Source organism: Pongo abelii, chromosome X (genome assembly GCF_028885655.2).
Source record: "Pongo abelii isolate AG06213 chromosome X, NHGRI_mPonAbe1-v2.0_pri, whole genome shotgun sequence".
In the NCBI taxonomy this organism is placed as follows: domain Eukaryota; kingdom Metazoa; phylum Chordata; class Mammalia; order Primates; family Hominidae; genus Pongo; species Pongo abelii.
This window is the reverse complement of record NC_072008.2, coordinates 98,245,173-98,266,683: the sequence shown is the minus strand read 5'-3', so window position 1 is coordinate 98,266,683 and position 21,511 is coordinate 98,245,173.

Genomic DNA, 21,511 nt, shown 5'->3' with positions numbered 1-21,511 from the left:
CCCATGTTTGCCATTTTATTTTAAAGGATATTACAAAGGATAGACACAAAGAGATGCATAGGGAAAGATATAGTGGGTAGTGGCACTGAGCCTCCATGCCCTCCCCAGGTGCAGCACCCCCCAGGAATCTCCATGTGTTCAGCTATCTGGGAGCTCCGCTAACCCTGTCCTCTTGGGCCTTCTATAGAGACTTCATTGGATAGGCATGAGTGACAACCAAGCAGAAATGTAATTAGGCAAAAAGGTTTTGATCTAATATTAATAGACTGAGTGGGGAAACCCAGCAAGGTCTGTCTTTTCAGATTCCTCTGGTCTCTCCATGCAGCATTTCTTCCTCCAGGGTATGAAGCAGGACCCTCTCTGGAGTAATGGTCTTATGACTCAACAATTAGACTAGAGTCCTGCCTTGGGCAGGTGGAGGGAGGGCAATGGAAGGTCAGAAAGACAGAATCTGTTTTCTGAGGCTTGCTACTGAGGCATAAAATGTCCCCAAATTATAGCAAGGGTTATGGGAATTATGAGCCAGGAACCATAAACAAAAAATCTTTATATATATACACACACACACATACAAAATACATATATACACACACACTGTATATATATAATATCACAGGTATCAAGGGTAATGGTATTATCAATAAACCGACTCAGCACAATGATTTGCTAAAACTGGGCTTTTCAGGCCAAGGACAAGGCTTCCTAGTTGAGAAGTAAGCTCAGATCAGCCTCATTAAAGTTTGGTCAAGAAAATAGTCCTTGTCACCTCCCACACCCAAACCAGAATCTAATCAATAAGCAGGCATTGCACTTGGTTTTTGCTTTGTTCTGAATGTTTGTCTCCCCAAAACATGCTGAAATCCTTACCCACAAAGTGATTGTATTAGGAAGTGGAGCCTTTTGGGAGGTGATTAGGTCATGAGGTCAGAGCTCTCATGTGCTTTTAGTGCCGTTGTAAAAGGCCTAAGAGAGCTCATTTGCTCCTTTCACTATGTGAGGACACAACTAGATGGTGCCGACTATGAACCAGAAAGTGGAACCTTACCAAACACTAAATGTGCTGGAGCCTTAGTCTTGTGCTTTCCAGTCTCTAGAACTTTTAGAAATAAATATCTGTTATTTATAGACCACCCAGTTTCTGGGTGGCCCAAATGGACTAAAACAGTTGTTAGGCTCCTTTTATTAGAAATAGTTCCTCCACATGTACATGTCTTTTGACATCTTGAAGAGTCCAGGGCAGTTACTTTTTAGAATTTCCTACAACATGGATACACCTACTTGTTTCACCACGATTAAATTCAGACTAAGCATTTCAATAAAACTATTACAGAGGTCACGCTTTACAGACTATCTAGAAGTTGAGAAACAAAAGTTCTCTTTAAACAGTATTATACAAGAAAATGAGACATGAGGTGCTATTGATTTGGAAAATCCCATTTTTTTCCCCAAATAGACATGGCAGTTCCAGGGAATTAATATACATCCTAGGGCTTGTATTTCAAACAAAATAAAATTAGGAAAGCCTTCCCACTTCCAACATGTTTTTTTATTATGAGTATATAAGAGTTATATATATTTATGGAGTAAATGTGATATTTTGATATAGGTATATAATATATAATGACCAAATCAGGGTAGTTGGGGTATCCATTATCTCAAGCATTTATCATTTATTTGTGTCAGGAAAATTCCAATTCTACCCTTTTTGCTATTTTAAATTATACAATATATTACTGTTAACTATAGTCACCCTATTTTGCTACTGAATACCAGATCTTATTCATTCCATCTAACTGTATTTTCATACCAATTAGCCATCCCCACTTTATCCCCCCTTCTCTGCTACCCTTTGCAGCCTCTGCTGTCATTCTACTCTTTACCTCCATGAGTTCATTTTTTTTTTTAACTCCCACATATGAGTGATAACATATTTGTCTTTCTATGCCTGGCTTATTTTCCTTAAAATAATGTCCTCCACTTCCATCCATTTTATTGTCAATGTCATGACATTGACATTTTATTCTTTTATGGCTGAATAATATTCCATTGGGTATACAAAATTCAACAACTCTGCTTCCCCCTGAGATACAGCGACCTACTGGTCACTATAAATATCCACAGAAATAGTGACTATTTCACAAAAGTGTTTCTCTACCGAGACATGATGTCAACTGAGGTCACTCAGTGATTTTCAGCTAACAGCTGGTTATCTCTGGAGGGTCCAAAATATCAGCAATGGCTAGAAGCTGCACATATCTAAGTTATTCTCTCTCTCACTCACTCGCTTTCTCACTTGCTGTTTCTATCATTTCAGAGCTTGTGCAAGTCTTCTCCATGGCACAGTAGTAGCACTTCAGGGCTCCAAGCAAGTGTTCTGCTGGGCAGGAAGTGGAGCCTGCCAATCTTTTAAGGACTGGGCCTAGAATCTGGCACAGCATAGCATCTGTTGTATTCTAACGGTCAAAGCAGTTAGGGAATCCACCCAAATTCAAAGTCAGTGTTATAGATCTCCCTCTCAATGGCAGTACCATCAAAGAATCTGTGGGTATATTTAACTTGCCACACTCCCCTATATATATTATACTATTTTTTATTTTTAAAATTACAGTGAGTTGAAAAATTTAGTAAAGCAGTAAAGTCTTTGGCGAAAGACTTTTGTCACCCTTTTAGTCCCTATCAAATGAACAACAGTGTTTTTGCTTTCTTCCTAAAACTGAGAAACATTTGTTGTTTAAATATGTAATATCTGGCCTCTATTGCTTACTTGTGATTGGGGTGTCTAACAGCTCTCAGACTTTATCTAGGAGTTTGGACTTTGGACTCTGCAGGAAATTTCTAGATTATGATCTTTGTAAATAAAAGAACTGTTTTGGTTTTTTTAAAAAATGCCTCTTAATTGAATATTTTAACAGTTATTTGTTTTTTTTTTCACTTCAATTTGTAGGAGCTCTCTGTATTAGTGTTGTTAAGTCTTACTCTGTCATTCATTTTTCCAATATTTCTACTCAGTCCATTCTTCATATTTTGTCTTTGTTTATGGTATCTTTACCAAATGCTATTTATTTAGGTAACCAAAATTTCCATATTATGCTTTATGCATTATGGATTCACTTACTGGCCTTATCATTCTCTTCAATCTTATCCTAAGTTTATATAAACATTTTACTAAATTTCCTCCTAATGTTAATATTACTATTTACTGTTATATCTACTACTATCATTACTTAGTACTCTTATTATACCTATTACTATCATTATCATTGTTATGTTTTATATTTTAGTCTAAGATACTATAAGTTTTATGATTCATCTCATTTTGTGTACCACAAAGAAAGAAAATGGCCCTGGCAATCCAACTGATACAATGCTTTCTAATCATTTATTACTTTATTTCATTAAAGACTTTAAAACACTTATTTAGATATAGTTTTTATAATGTACACCTGTACATTCATGAAAAGAAAAACATAAGGAGAAAATTGATTAAAGTACCCCAGCATGCAGGCACATGCCTGTAGTCCCAGCTACTCAGAAGGCTGACGTGGGAAAATCCTTTGAACCCAGAAGTATGAGGTTTAAGTGAGCTATAATCATGCCACTGCACTGTAGTCTGGGTGACAGAGTGAGATTCTGCCTCAAAAAAATACTCTTATAATTTCTTTACACCAAAGGTCCAACTGTTCTGAATCTTTTTTTTTCAACTCACAGTCATGGATTTATTATTTGTTTATTATTTAGCCACATAATACTGACCCTTTTGTCATTAACAGTTACTTCACTATTATCTATCATCATCGAGTGGTTTTTATATTATTTACCGAATGAAATTTCAAAGAGTGAAGCTATGTAGTTATTTTACCAAAAATGACAATCAAATTGACAGTTGTGTTGGCAATGGCAACTATGTCATGATTGCCATCTATCCGTGAGCAATTGCAAGACATCATTAGATTGTAAGAAACATTCTATTTCAAATGAGTTATAATATGAAAAATAATTATGCATCTTAAAATAGATGTAATACTCTATATTATTCTATGTTTATTATTAGGTATTAAACCCATTTGGCACTTGCTTTTATATGCGGTAAGACTTAAGGATCTTGCTACATATTTGTTCCAATGAACAGTAGCATATTTTAAGAGATCATTACATGAAAATTCTTGTTTCCCCCGAAGGTGGAAAGCAACTGAAAGTTAGATACAAAATATTGTATCAGTATACAAGATACTGACAAAAATGTCAGCTTTATTACCAATGCAGATGGTAAGAGAAAAACTACAGATCTCTACATACCACTTTCCTCTCCTCCTAAGTATAGACCAGAACTATAAAAAAATTATATAATGATTAAAATGCCCCATAATTCCAGTCTCCAATGTGATAGCCACTAGCCTTGATGATGAAATGAGTCCATTGATACCTGTGGCTATGGAGTGCAGAAAAAAGGTCTAGTGTAAATAGAGAATTGAATTTTTATTTGATTTAGTTTTACGTGGTTTAAAAATAAATAGCCACGTTTACCATATGACTATTATATTAAACAGTGCAGGTGTAGAATATGCCATTAGTTCTATGCAATTAATAACCATGGACCAATGGATACCATCTACCATTAGAAGACCTTCTTGTCTTAGGAGAAGAATGAATAAGCAATAGATTGAGAATAAATTTATTTATATATCTGAAAGTTGTCTGCATGGAATATATTCTATGGAAACTTGAGGTTATAGAAATATATGAATTCCCTTGTTACACATAGCCATGGGTGCTGACACAATATATTAAATAACTAATTAGGCCTCAAATAGCAGTAGTATGAATAACATCTAGCATATAGTTTTCTATTGCTACCTAACTATATTACCAACACTTAGTGACTTAAAACAACACATATTTATTATCTCTCAGTTATTGTTGGTGAAAGTTCTTGTCATGGCTTTATTGGGTGTTCTGCAAGGCTGCAATCATGATGTTGGCCAGGACTGAGTTCTCATCTGAAAGCTCACCTGGGAAAGAATCTGATTTCAAACTAATATGGTTTCCAGCAATATGCAGCTTCTTGCAGGCTGTTGGACTAAGAGCTTCAATTTCTTTCTTTTCAGTTTATTCCCACGTGGCTCTCTCCATAAGGCAGCTCACAACATGGCAGCTTTCTTCTTAAAAGCCAGCAAGGGAGAGAGTGATTCTGATGCATGTTCAAGGTTGATGATCACTGCATTTTCCCCACAGAATTGAAATGCTAACCATGTCATATATGTGTAAGAGATTGCTAGTTGTCTATCAATATCTGTTCTCCCCTTCTTTTGTAGTTTGATATCCTCCACTTGTCAGCAAGGCACATGACAGCCTAAAAATAAATATTTCATTTTGGGCTGATCTTGCACTACATATGGCTAAGTCAAGTTCTAGGTGAGTATGTAGACTTCTCTGAAAGTGACCTTAAAAGGATGGAGTTTCGCCCTTATTTTTCCTTTTTTTCTTTCTTGCAGACTGTAATCCAGGTGGGATGAATGAAACAGAAGCAGCTGCCTTGGATCATGAATGACCTTGAGAATTGAGACCACACAATATAAAAAAAAACAAGATAGAAGGAGTCAATATCACTGACACAGTAGCATTGCATACCAGACTTAATTTTTTTTCTCCAGATGAATGAGGAAAGCAACATTTTCTTTTTAAAGCCACTGGTATTTTGGGTCTCTTGCAGTAAAGCTTAATCCTAACATTATATATGTACTTGGATCTATTTCCCTCTAATCTTTAACTTTCAAAGTTCTATTTTTCTATTTCTGTCTCAGAGTCATATCATATCACATGGACTATATTTGTATAGTAAATTTTTACATCTGGTGAGGCAATTCTTTCTCCTTATTAATCTTATTTTTAAGAAAATATTTGCTTGAATTTTAAAGTAATTTTATGTCCTTCCCCCACTTTTTGATGGGGTTATTTGCTTTTCTCTTGTAAATTTGTTTAAGTACCTTGTAGATTCTGTATATTAGACCTCGGTAAGTGAATAGATTGCAAAAAATTTCTACCATTCTGTAGGTTGCCTGTTCACTCTGATGATAGTTTCTTTTGCTGAGCAGAAGCTCTTTAGTTTAATTAGATCCCATTTGTCAATTTTGGCTTTTGTTGCAATTGCTTTTGGTGTTTTAGTTATGAAGTATTTGCCCATGTGGCCAAGAAACATGAAAAAAACCTCATCATCACTGGTCATTAGAAAAATGCAAATTGAAACCACAATGAGGTACCATCTCATGCCAGTTAGAATGGCGATCATTAAAAAATCAGGAAACAGCAGATGCTGGCAAGGATGTGGAGAAATAGGAATGCTTTTACGCTGTTGGTGGGAGTGTAAATTAGTTCAACCATTGTGGAAGACAGTGCAGCAATTCCTCAATGATCTAGAACCAGAAATACCATTTGATCCAGCAATCCCATTACTGGGTGTATACCCAAAGGATTATAAATCATTCTACTATAAAGACACATGCACATGTATGTTCATTTCAGCACTATTTACAATAGCAAAGACTTGGAACCAACCCAAAAGCCCACCAATGATAGACTGGATAAAGAAAATGTGGCACATATACACCATGGAACACTATGCAGCCATAAAAAAGAATGAGTTCATGTCCTTTGCAGGGACATAGATGAAGCTGGAAAGCATCATCCTCAGCAAACTAACATGGGGACAGAAAACCAAACACCACATGTTCTCACTCATAAGTGGTAGGTGAACAATGAGAACCCATGGACACAGGGAGGAGAACATCACACACCGTGGCTTGTCAGTGGGTGGGGGGAAAGGAGAGGGAGAGCATTAGGACAAATACCTAATGCATATGGGGCTTAAAATCTAAATGACGGGTTGATAGGTGCAGAAAACCACCATGGCACATGTATACCTATGTACCAAACATGCACATTCAGCACATGTATCCCAGAACTTAAAGTAAAATAAAAAGAATAATATTTTTATGAAGATTCCCAAAATAATAACTCCATTGGGATTATTACTGGATGCAGTAAAGAAATGCATTACATTACAAGGTCTTCATATTTTGATGGTATTATGTCTTCTCATCTGAGACCATGGCTTGTTCTTCCATTTAGACAGATTTGTTTTTATGTTTTCTATTAAATTTTATAGATTCATGTAGATTTTGTCCCATTTTTTTGAAATTTATTACAAAGTATTTGATGGTGGTGTTATTAGCGTGAATGAGATATTTTTCTTTTCTGTTTTTAGTAGGGTAGTATACAAAAATATGTATATTGATTTTTTATGATAAAAATTTGATCACAAAAAATTAATAATAATTGTACCATCAAATTGTCTTAATTCTAATAACAGAAAGAAGTGTGTTTTGAATTACTAAAATACTTTTATTTTTGAGTTTTTAAAAATTTTTTCAAAATACTGAATGTTTCATTTGCTTATCGCATTGCATTAGCTAAAATCTCCAAAAATATTGTTGAATAATACTGAGGATGGCATCTGTCAATCTTTTTCTGACAGCAATGAAAATCCGTATTGCATTATAAACTATGTTTGCTCCTAGTTTTGTTGCAAAATGTATTTATCAATTTTCACAGTTCCCTTTAATTTCTACCTAAATTTTTATTTGAGTTGAATGTTTATTTTGACATCTATTGATGCAATCATATATTTCCCCTTAAATTTATTGATAGAGTGAATTCTTCAGACAGATTTTCTTAAAAAAAAATTTTGCATTTAAGAAATAAAACATATTCAGACATCATGGTATTATTCTCTTCATTTATTACTCAATTTGATTGACTAAGATTTGTTTTAAATTTTTTCACTTACGTTTTTAATTACATTTGCTACCATTTTCTCATTTTGTACTACTGTTTTTAGTTTTACATAGAAAAATTTTGTTAGTTTCATATGATGAATTATGGAGATTTTTAATGGTTTTTTACAGATGGAATGAGTTTGGATAATGTGGAAGTTTTCTTAGAAGAAAACACAAGGGAAAAGCCTCTTGACATTGGCCTTAGCAATGATTTCTTGGCTATAATACCAAAAACACAGGAAACAAAAGCATACACAAAGGGAAGTACATTAAACTTAACAGCTTCTGCACATCAGAAGAAACAACCAGCAAAATAAAAAAAAATAATAATTAAAAAAAACACCTATTGCATGGGAGAAAATATTTGCAAGCCATATATCTGATAAAGGCTTAATATCCAAAATATATAAGAAACTCTTACAACTTAGTAGCAGATATAAAACCCATAAACTTATTTAAAAATTAGTAAGACATCTGAATAAACATTTCTCCAAAAAAGACATACAAATGGACAACAGTATATGAGATGGTGCTCAACAGGAAAATGCAAACCAAAACCATAAAAAAAAAAATCACCTCACATCTCTTAGGTTGGCTATTATTAAATATAAAAGAAGGAAAATAAAATAAATGTTGATGAGTATGTAGAGAGAACAAACCCTTATACACTATTGGTATGAACGTAAATTAGTATAGTTACTATGAAGGATTCTCAAAAAATTAAAAACAGAACTACCATATGATCCATGAATACTACTTCTGAATATATTACCCTAAGGAATTGAAATCAGAGTTTTACAGAAATATCTGCATTCTTGTACTTACTTCAGCACTATTTATAATGATCAAGACATGGAAACAAACTAAATGTCCATCAACAGATGAATGGATAAAGAAAATGTGACCTATACATAAAATGGAATATTATTCAGCCTTATAAAAGAACGAAATCTTACCATTTGCTACAACGTAAATAAACTTGGAGGATAGCATGCTATGTGAAATAAGACAGACACAGAAGAACAAATACTATATGAATTCATTTATATGAGATATCTAAAACAGGCAAATTCATAGAGGCAAAAAATAGAATGGTGGTTACCAGGGGCTGGGGTATAGTGTGGATAAGGGACGTGTTGGTCAAAGAGTACATACTTTCAGTTAGGCTATATGAATAAGTCCTAGAGATCTGCTATACAGAATAACACATGTAGTTATCAATACTGTATTGTGTCATTAAAAATTGGTGAAAAGAGTAGATCTTATATTAAATATCCTTATCACAAAAAAAGAGGGGAAACTTTTATAGGTTTTGACTAAGTTTATGGCATTGTTTATGGTGATAATTTTATAGGCATATACTTATCTTCAAACTCACCAAGATGTATACATAAAATATATACAGCGTTTTTTGTCCTTGAACCAAATGTAAATAAAAAATAGAGTTTTATGGTTTTATGTGCCCAAACTGTTATATGCAATTGAATTGCAAAATAATCTAAGCCTGATCTCTTTTTAAAGAAATTGGTTTTAAATTGCCTTTAAATTGCCTTTGCTCTGTCTTCTGAGATTACTTTAATGTCTAGCTATTTTACCATTTCCTCAGTCAGTTTTGGTAATTATATTTGCAGTGAAATAAATTACTTTTTCCAGATTTTAGATCCACATTAATTTTTTTAAATTTTAATTAACACATAATTGTACATATTTATGAGATGCAGTGTAATATTTTGATACATACAATGTGTAATGATTACATCAGGGGAATTAGCATATCCATCACCTCAAACATTTACTATTTCCTTGTGTTGGGAATGTGACAATTCTTTTATTCTAGCTATTTAAAAATATACAATAAATTGGCCAGGCATGGTGGCTCATGCCTATAATCCCAGCACTTTGGGAGGCGAGGCGGGCAGATCACGAGGTCAGGAGATAGAGACTCTCCTGGCTAACACGGTGAAACCCTGTCTCTACTAAAAATACAAAAAATTAGCCGGGCGTGTTGGCACACATCTGTATTCTCAGTTATTTGGAAGGCTGAGGCAGGAGAATCGCTTGAACCCTGGAGGCAGAGGTTGCAGTGAGCTGGGATCACACCACTGCGCTCCAACCTGAGCGACAGAGCGAGACTCCATCTCCAAAACAACAAAACAAAACAAACAAAAAAACAAATAAACAAAACTACTGGGTCTGACCCGCAGACCCTGGCCAAACAATGGATGAACAAATGCACTCAGACACAGATACCCAGTGAAAGAGAGGGCTAGGGGACCCAGCTGCTTACAGACCCCAAGGAGGGTGCTGTAAAGAGTCGGCAGCCGGGCCCTGACCAGCTGGTGCTGTGGGCATTTATTCAGTATATATTTAATGACAAACGCCTTGAGTCAATACACTTGTGGGTAATTGTGCATGGATGATTAATGGCCAGGTTTCTGGAGACATGAGAAAACAAGCTATTCAGATAAACTCCCCTGCATTCTTTTGTACCTACTTCACGCCCTTTGCCCCAGGATAAGAACCAGGGCCTTCGGCTCATTCTTCCCCGAAGCTTTGCAAAGCCCTTCCTACAATTTCTCCCACTACCCTGACAGATCTCCTACAAAATGCAATAAATTATAATTAATTATAGTAACCCTACAGGGCTACAGAGTTCTAGAACTTATTCCTCCTATCTAGCTGTAACTTGTATTTTCTTAACCAACATCTTTGTATTTCCTGCTCTTTCCCATCCCAGCATCTAGTAACTACTATTGTACTTTCTACTTCAATGTGAGCACTTTTTTTTTACCTCCGACATATAAGACAGGATATGCAGTATTTATCTTTCTGTGCCTGGTTTATTTCACTTAACATAGTGTCCTCCAGTTCCATCCATGTTGCCACAAATGAAGGATTTTATGCTTATGGCTGAATAGTATTTCATTGTCTATATATACCATATTTTATTTACCCATTCATCTGTTGATGGACACTTAGGTTGATTCCAAATCTTGGCTATTGTGAAGAGTGCTGCAATAAACATGGGAGTGCAGATATCTGTTCCTTTGGATACATACTCAGTAGTGGAATTGCTGGTTAATATGGTAGTTCCGGTTTTAGTTTTTTTGAGGAACCTCCATATTGTTTTCCATATCGGGTGTACTATTTTACATTACTACCGACAGTATGAAAGCATTCTTATTTCTCCATATTATCATCAGCATTTGTTAGTTTTTGTCTTTGATAACAGCCATTCTAACTGTGTCGAGATAATATTTCCTTGCAGTTTTGATTTGCATTTCCTGATAATTAAGAATGTTGAGCATTTTTTAATATACTTGTTGGTCATTTGTATGTCTTCTTTTGAGAAATGTCTATTCAGATTATTTGTGTATTTCATTATTGAATTATTTGTATTTTTTGCTGTTGAGTTCTGTTTATATCCTGAATATTAATCTCTTGTCAGATAAATATTTTGCAAATATATTTTTTTCTATTCTTCAGGTTTTGCCTTCACTCTGTGGATTGTTTCCTTTGCTGTGCAGAAGTGTTTTAGTTTGATGTAACTCCATTTGTCTGTTTTCCCTTTTGTTGCCTGTACTTCTGAGGTCTTATTCAGACATTTTTTTTCCAGACCAATGTCCTAAAGCATTTTACCTATGTTTCCTCCTAGTTGTTTTATAGCTTTGATTCTTATGTTAAGTCTTTAATCCATTTTTTAAATATTTTTAGAGATGAGAAATGGGGTCACACTCTGTTGCTCAGAATGCAGTGCGGTGACTAGCCAGCCACAGGTACAATCATAGAGCACTACAGCTTCAAGCTTCTAGGCTCAAGTGATTCTCCTGCTTCAATCTCTTGAGTAGCTGGGACTACAAGCTTATGCTACTGCACCTAGCTTTTTAATCCATTTTGAGTCGATTTTTGTATGAGGTGAGAGACAGGAGTCTAGTTTCATTCTTCTGTGTATGGATTTCTTGTTTTCCCAGCACCATTTATTAAAACGATTATCCTTTCCATAATGTATGTTCTTGGTGCCATTGTCAAAAGTCAGTTGGATGTCAACACATGGATTTATTTCTAGATTCTCTATTCTGTTCCATTGGTGTATTTGTCTCTTTTTATATCAGTACTATGCTGTTTTTAGTTACTTCAGCTTTGTAATATATTTTAAAGTCAATTTTGGTAATTTATATTTGAAATAAAATAATTTCCTCCAGATTTCAAAATTTCTTGAATAATGTTCCACATTTAAAATGTTTCAGTAACTTCAAAATCTGTGAGTATATTGTCTTTCTCATCCCTTATTTGACATGTTTTTAACTGTTTTTCTTATCTTACTCTTCAGAGTTTCCTATTTCATTCTTATTTTTCAAGAATTAACTTTTGTTTTCACTTGCCATTTCTTCGAATTTTAAAAACAAATTTTAGAGAATTTAGTTCCAAAAAACTAGTGTGAGAAGTTTTCCCCAAAACAAGAACCATAACTGGTGTAAATTATTTAATAACAAATATTTAAAGTGTCTGAAAATTATTCTAGAGGCATACTGTAAGTTTGAAAACAAAAACTTTTTTTCAAGAAAGTTTACTAAATCTTGGCAAGAACAGAGCATGCTTGTGGCATTTGAACTATAACCCACTCCCTCACCTCAATTCCAGCTTATAATAACAGGAGGCATACTTATGGTGGGGTCACCCAAGAACTCAGGGTTCTCTCTCCCTCAACTTCCAGTCTAGAGTTACAGTGTATTCCAGGGATGAGGAGCCCACTACCATTTCTTTTTCTCTCAGCTCTGTGTTACATACAGATGCTCTATTCCAAACAATAGCATCTAAAAGTTCTGAGGCTCTCTTCTACTATCCAGTCACCACTCATAAGATACAAGCTCTTCCCCAGGTGTGGAAGATGAAGGATACTGGGGCCCATTTGTCTTCACTTCAAATTACTCCTAAAGTGAGGATTTCACACTAAAGAAGGCAAACTGAGATAATCAGAAGCTACCACCTACCACCTTGGTCAGAAAGCAGGTGTGCCTCTATGATAGTAATGAGTCACTGTCATCATAGCAAGTTCTGGAGAAGTGGCTCAAAAATTTTACACAGGGAAGGAGGCAGGTTGTAAGAACAGAAAACTGTGAAGCTCATCCAAAGTTATAAGGCTATATTAAGAACAGAAAACTGTGAAGCTCATCCAAAGTTATAAGACTATATTTAGAACAGACTGTGTAGAATTTCAAGCCTAGGGGTAAGTTGAAGATAACGGAAAGTTTGGTCATAAGCAATTACGAGGAGACTTTTGGCTCCACGAGAGCAACAAGACAAACTGTAGACCATGTAGAACTTTACCAGACAACCAGAGAAAATGGTAGCTAATAAGACACTTCCTGGGATTATAAGAAACCTCAAAGACCATCCTCAAAAACTATACCTGTAAAGGGAACAGCATTTAATTTAATCAATCAGTGGAGCAATTTATGCCTTTGAGTATTGTTAAACCCAATAAAGGAATCAAATGGGAAGTTGAGGCTTACTTCCCAAATTTGATGGAAAACAATCTGGTGAACATCCAATTAAATGTTGCAAGGTAACATTGTCTTCTGAATGGTGTATCCCAAAGATTCACACCCACACACATAATAGTGAAACTGTTGAAAGCCCTATGCAAAGAGAAAATCTTGAAAGCAGCAAGAGAAAGAAAACTCATCATGTATAGGGGGACCCCAAAAAGATTAACAGCTGAATACTCAACTGTAAACAATGAAGTGGAATGATATATTTATAGTGCTAAAAAAATGCTATCAACCAGGAATTTTAAATGTTAGCAAAACTATATTATGAAAATAATGCCAAAGTAACAATATTCCCAGATAAACAGAAACTAAAAGAAAAAATTGCTGGCCAAGCACAGCGGCTCAACGCCTGTAATCCCAGCACTTTGGGAGGCCGAGGTAGGTGGGTCACTTGAGGTTGGGAGTTTGAGACCAGCCTGACCAACATGGAGAAACTCTGTCTCTACTAAAAACAAAAGATACAAAATTAACTGGGCGTGGTGGCGGATGCCTGTAATCCCAGCTACTTGGTATGCTGAGGCAGGAGAATCGCTTGAACCCAGGAGGCAGAGGTTGCAGCGAGCCAAGATCATGCCATTGCACTCTAGCCTGGGCAATAAGAACAAAACTCTGCCTCAAAAAAAAAAAATTGCTACTAGCAGTCTCACCTAAAAAAAAATACTTAAAGAAAGAAATTATTCAGTCTGCAAGCAAGTGACTCCAGGAAGAAATGTGAATTAATTTTAAAGCATATAGAGTGCTGGTAAAGGTAACTATGTACATATTGTAAAAGAAAGTATAATAGCATATTTCTTCTTTTCTTAATAGTTTCAAAAAACAATTGCATAAAAATGTATATAAATTATTGTTCTACGATATGTAGAAATTCAACATATTTTCCAATAGCAGCACAAAGCAGGTAAGTAGGAGCAAAGCTGCATTGAATTAAGGGGAGAACACCAAGGTGGTAGCTCACACCCACAGGAACAAATGAAAGGAAGCAGAAATTTTGATGAGAAAGTTGATATAGTGAACTCTTTAAAGATGTATTCTATTCTCGTCTCTCTTCTTTAAAAGACATAAAATCATATAAAGTAAAAATTGTAACGTATTTTTGGATTTATAACATAGATATAGTAACAATAATAGTACAAAATGTGGGGAAAATAATAGAGTTCTATAGGAATAACATTTCTATTTCTATTTTTAACTTATTTTGTATAAATTTAAAGTAGATTTTCATAAGTTAGGATGTATAGTAAACTAGAGAAACTACTAAAAATACTCAAAAATATATTGAAAAAATCATTAAAGGAATTAAAATGTTACAATAGACAATATTTACTGAATGCCAAACAATGTGGTAAAAAAAAGAACAGAGCCACAAAAAAGAGATGAGACATATAGAAAACATCAAGTTAAATGCCAGATATAAACCCAATTAGATCAATAAAATCAATGATTGTAAATTGATTAAAGAATCAAATAAAACAGCAAAGATAGAGTTTTTCATCACCAAGGGGTCAGATTAGCAGTATTGTTAACATGCCTCTCCCACTTGTAAAACAAAATAGTGTGTACAGGTTCATGTTTTGAAATTTTTTCCAAGAAGCAACACAAGAAATTAACAGAAAAACTGAACAAAACCACAGGCTCTTTGAAAGAAGCAGCAGGCAGCAGCCTACAATATGAACCAGAAGGAAAACCGTGAGTCTCCACTGCGTGAAATATGGAGAGACTGCTGCTATGACACACACTCCCACAAAGTAGCTGGGGCAATCCTGGCCATGCGGGAAGGCCATAACTCTATCCAACACTGGAACTGATTTAGTGAACAGTGGGGAATATATGAGAAGCAGCATGCTTTGTTTGCACTCTTAGAATCCAGTGAGGATGGAGAGAAGCCATTCCTGTTCCTACCTCTCAGGGGACCTCATGGAAGTCTGCCAGCTAGCTCAGGCTGCAGTCCAGAGACACTCCCAACAAGAGATTTGTGATGTAATCTTGAGCAGGAAGTGTGCTACAGCCATAGGTGCAGGAGTTCCGTGACCCTGGGTGTCACTGCTTCATAGGCATATAGAGAGGGGCATGGCCTGAAAGCCACAGTTTCAGTCTTCCTGGGAAAAGTCTTATGGCCTGGGGCAGTTTTGAGTTCTGAGCTCAGGCTGCCTGGAATCCAGATAGCTGTTGTTGGCATAACACTCTGGATATGAGACCTGCCTTGCCAAGTGTGTAGTAGCTGAGTGGAGCTTACTGCCACCTGCTATACCCTGCTCCTCGTGCAGATTCTTCTGTGTAACAGAGGTAGTTGTGCTCCTCCCTGGAACATTACTCCAGCAGCCAGGGAACTGCCATCTAATCTCCATTAGGAAACTGCTTGTGGCTACATGTCGGGTGCCAGAGGACAGCCCTGCCTGACCCACCCCCAACCCAGTTTTGTCCCTTCACCACCCTGGTAGTATAACATGATGGACGGGGATATTTGGGATATCCATTGCCCTGCTTATTGCCTGAGGCACCAGAGTACCTCCCTGGGTAACATAAAGCAAGAACACATTCTACTGCTCTCGCTACAGGTGGTCCTCTTTTGCAAGTGCCACCTCCTGGCTGGAGGCCAACCAGCAAAGCCCATTACATCTGCAGGCACAGAAACACAGCACTCAAGAAGAAGAAGACATTTGCATAACCTCAACTATTTCCAATGCCTGCATCACCCTGATGAACAAGAGGTCTTGAGTCTGCATGTGGATACTACTACTTCTGGCATTTGAGAAAGCCAACATGCTAAGGCTATTTATAATTAAGGAAATCTGAGAGTCTACATCATTCACCTCCAACCTGCATCAGAGAGGGCGCTTATAAACACTACTGGGAGACTTGAGGACAGGTCACATCACCAGATCCCTTGCAGACATTTCTCAGCACCAGCCTAGAGTGTGGCAGCCCAACTGGGTAGCTAGACCCAGAGAAGCAACAGGATTCACAGTAGTCTTGCCCTCAGGGACTGCTAATCCTAGGGAATGGGGAGAATACCATATTAAGGGAGCACCCAATTGGATAAAAGAAACCAGACCAAAGGCTTTGCATCTCTGAATTTTCCATGTGTGGGAAGTTTTCTTCAGTGGAGGCACAAGTGCAATGCTGGGCTCAGTGGGAAAAGACTGTGGTTTGGTTCCAACAGTCAAGCGCCCATCATTCTTGTGTAGGATCTGGAAGGAGGAGACTTCTTCTCCCCCTTGCCCACCGCTGCAGATACAACTCAGGTGTCTACCATGGGAACTTGGCATGGGCCCATCTGCAGGCAGCCTTTCTGGATCACTCCAGGGTGACTGCATCCCCAAAGGAAAAGTGCCTTACAGGTTCAGCTTGCACTATAGGTAAAGGCACAATCTCTCTATTCATGGAACACCAGCATTCCTACAGATGAATAGAGGTGCATGCCTTATCTGGATAGCCAGAACACTGATCAGGAATATAACTGAGAGGCAAATTGTTTTTCTGAGGCCTGGAAGAAGAGCTGCAGTAGCTTCCTCTCTTCCCCCTTAAAATACCACATTGCATTTTACTGAGAATTTTCATAGCAACATCTCTAAAAGCTGGGACCTCTTCCCACCATTGGGGTATTTGCATTTACTTACCCGCTTTAGCCACTGCTGAGTTTTATCCTTGGGCAACCCCTACTGGACTGAATTCTGAACTGTCCAACCCAGTGAAAAAAATATTGGAGAGAAAGGTTAAAAATGCACACCACTGAGAAACAAGATAAGCTTCATGAGGCCTCTGCCACTTCAGCCAAACAGGAGACAGTGAACCTTCTCGTAGACCCAGCATAACATTAACACAACCAACGTCAGAGAAAACCATGACACAAAATTTATCTATATAACCAAGGAACTCAAACTGAGGCTTCTCCAATGAAATCAACCAGAGTCAAAACTAGGTGACAATAAACTATAAACATTAATGTCACATCCTCAAGGGGAAAAAAATAGAAAACCTAGTTGAATAAAAAATAAATTCAAAATAATGAAAAGAAAAGGTTTACCCAAATGAGAAGGAACCAAGTAAGTATTTCTAGCAATATGAAAAAACAAGATCCTATATAATTCCTTCTGCCCAAATAACTCACCAGCAGTAGACCCAAATCAAAATAAAATCTTTGGAATACCAGATAAAAATTCAAAAGTTTGGTTACTAACTTACTTGAGGACACAAGAGAAAGGTTAAAATCAACATATAGAATTTTTTTTAAAATTCAGGATCCAAATAAAAAATTTTCTAAAGAGATAGCTACTTTGAAGAAAAACCAATCAGACCTTCTGGAAATAGAAGAAACATTTAGGAAAATACAAACTGCAATGGAAAGTTTTAACATTCAACCAGAACAAGTAGAAGAAGGAATTTCAGAGTTCAAAGACAAGGCATTCAAATTAATGCAAACAGACAAAAAAATTTTTAAAAAGAATTAAAAGAAATTAACAACATCTGCAAGAAAAATGGGATTATGTAAAATGCCCAAATCTAAGAATTATAGGTGTTCTTAGGGAAAAGAAAAAGCAAAATGTTTGACAAACCTATTTGAGGAAATAATTAAGACAAACTTTCCTCATCTTCCTAGAGTTTTTAGACATGCAAATATAAGAAGCTCAAACTCCTGTGAGACTTATTGAGAAAAGGGCATCACAAGCTATCTTATCAGTTATCAGGCTATCTAAAATCCATGTGAAAGAAAGAATTCTAAGATCAATGAGACAAAAACACCAGGTAACCTAAAAGGAAAACTATCAGACTGACTTCAGACTTCTCAGCAGAAACCTTACAAGCCAGAAGTGATTGTAGTCCTATCTTTAATCTCCTTAAACTGAGTAACTGTAAGCCAAGAATTTTGTATCCAGCAAAATTAAGTTTTATAAATGAAGAAGAAATAAAGTATTTCTCAGACAAGCAAATACTGAGGAAATTTGTCAATGCTATACCAGTTTTACAATAAATTCTAAAAGGAGTTCTACATCTTGAAATAAAAGGTCAATACACACCAGAATAAAAACTCCTGAAAGCATAAAAACCACCAGTCTTTTAAAACAATACCACAATGAAGAAAACGAAGTTACTAGGTAAAAATCAACATGATGACTGGCACAGAACCTCTGAACTCAGTATTTATGTAGAATTTAAATGGTCTAAATGTTTCATTAAAAAAAATACAGATAGGCAGACTGGATGAAAATATTGTAAACCAAATATCTGCTTTCTTCAGGAAATGTACCTAAGACATAAGGATTTTTATATACTCAAGGCAAAGGGGTGGAGAAAGATATTTCACACAAATTGAAACCAAAAGTAAGGAATAGCTGTTCTTTTATAAGATAAAACAGACTTCAAAGTAACAACAGGTAAAAAAAAAAGACAAAAGATGATCATTATATAATGAAGAAAGGATCAACTTGATAAGTAGATATCACAATTATAAATATATATACACTTAATCTCTGAGCTATCAGATTCATAAAACAATTACTACTAGACCTGAGTAAAGAGACCACAACACAATCACAGTGGGGGACTTCAACACTCCATTGACTGCATGAGGCTGATAATTAAGGCAGAAAGTCAACAAAGAAACATTGGACTTAATCTGTACTCTAGAACAACTGGCTATAACAAACATTTACAGAACATTATATTCAAGTACTGCAGAATATACATTTTTCTCATCAGCACACAGAACATCCTCCAAGACAAACCATATTAAAGGACACACAATAAGCCTCAATAAATTCTTCAAAATCAAAATTTTTTATAGAAATATTCTATTTTTATTTCAAAATTATAAGGGAAAAGAATATTGTTTTAAAGATTTACTTTTAGTTCAGGGATACATGTTCAGGTTTGTTACACAGGTAAATGTGTCATGGGGGTTTGTTGTACAGATCATTTCATCACCCAGATATTAAACCTAGTATCCATTTTTATTAGTCCATTTTCACACTGATGATAAAGACCTACCCAAGACTGGGCGATTTACAAAAGAAAGAGGCTTAATGGACTTAGAGTTCAACGTGGCTGGAGAGGCCTCACAGTCATGGCTGAAGGTGAAAGGCGCATTCTCACATGGCGGCAGACAGAAGAGAGCTTGTGCAGGGAAACTGCCCCTTGTACACTCATCAGATCTTGTGAGACTTATTCACTATCACCAGAACAGCACAGGAAAGACCTGCCCCCATGATTCATTTACCTCCCACTGGGTCTCTCCCACCACACATGCGAATTCAAGATGAGATTTGGGTGGCGACACAGCCAAACCATATCACCATTAATTATTGTTTTTCCTGATCTTCTCCCTCTTCCCAACCTCCACCTTCTGATAGGCCCTAGCGTATGTTGTTTCCCTCTACATGTCCATGTATTCTCATCATTGAGCTCCCACTTGTGAGAACATCCTGTATTTGATTTTCTGTTCTTGTGTTAGTTTTCTAAGGATAATGGCCTCCAGCTGTTATCTTGGACATGATTTCATTCTTTTTTATGGCTGCATAGCATTTCATAAGGTATATGCATCATTTTATCTAGTCTACCATTGGTAGACATTTAGGTTGATTTCATGTCTTTGCTATTATGAATAGTGCTGTAATGAACATACGCATGCATGTCTTTATAAGAGAATGATTGATATTCCTTTGGGTATATATCCCGTAATGGGATTACTGGGTCACAAGGTATTTCTGTCTTTAGGTCTTTGAGAAATTGTCACACTGTCTTCCACAATGGTTAAACTAATTTACCCTCCCATCAACAGTGTGTGAGCATTTCTTTCTATCCACAACCTTGCCAGCATCTGTTATTTTTGACTTTTTAATAATAGTCGTTCTCATTGCTGTGAGATGGTATCTCATTGTGATTTTGATTTGCATTTCTCTAATAATCAGTGATGTTGAGCTTTTTCTCATATGATTGTTGCCTGCATGTATGTCTTCTTTGGAAAATTTTCTGTTCTTGTCCATTGCCCACTTTTTATAAGGTTGTTTTTTACCTGTATATTTGCTTAAGTTTAGACACTGGATATTAGACCTTTGTAGGATGGACAGTTTGAAAAAATGTTATCCCATTCTGTAGGTTGTCTGTTTAGTCTGTTGATAGTTTATTTTGCTGTGCAGAAGCTCTTTAATTTAATCATACTCCATTTGTCAATTTTTGCTTTTGTTGCAATTGCTTTTAGAATCTTCGTCATAACATCTTTGTCCCTGCCTATGAACTGAGTGGTATTGCCTACGTTGTCTTACAGGGATTTTATAGTTTTGGGTTTTACATTTAAGTCTTTAGTCTATCTTGAGTTAGTTTTTATATATGGTGTAAGGAAGGAGTTCAGTTTTAATCTTCTGCATGTGGCTAGCCAGTTATCCCAGCACTATTTATTAATGCGATAAGTGTCTTAAATCACAGCAAAATAAAACTAGAAATCAATTGCAAAAGAAACACTCAAAACTATACAAATACATAAAAATTAAACAATCTGCTCCTAAATGATTATTGAATTAAAAATGAAATTAAGATGCAAATTTTTAAAACTATTCAAAATGAGTTATGTAACTGACACAGTTATCAAAACCTCTGAGATATAGCAAAAGCAGTGCTAAGAGGAACGTTTATATTGCTAAATGCCTACATCAGAAAGTCTGAAAGATCACAATTCGACAACCTGACCTCACATCTAAAGAACTAGAGAAAAACAAATCGAACTCAAAACTTGTAGAAGAAAAGAAAAAAACACAGATCAGAGCACAACTAAATAAAATTGAAGCAAAATATGCAAAAGATCAATAGAACAAAAGCTGGTTCTTTGAAAAGATGAACAAAATTGACAAATTATTAGGTATATTAACCAAGAAAAAAAGAGAATATTCAAATAAGCTGAATTAGAAATGAAAATAAAGACATTACAAAGTCACTACATAAATACAAAAGATCATTCGAACTACTATGAACACCTCTATGCAAACAAACTAGAAAATCCAGAGCTAATTGTTAGATCTCTGAAAACACATAATTCACCCTAGCTTAACTCAGGAAGAAACAAATTCTGAAGAAGCCAGTAACAAGCACTGAGAATGAAACAGTAATAAAAACAAACAAACCAAAAAACAAAAAAAC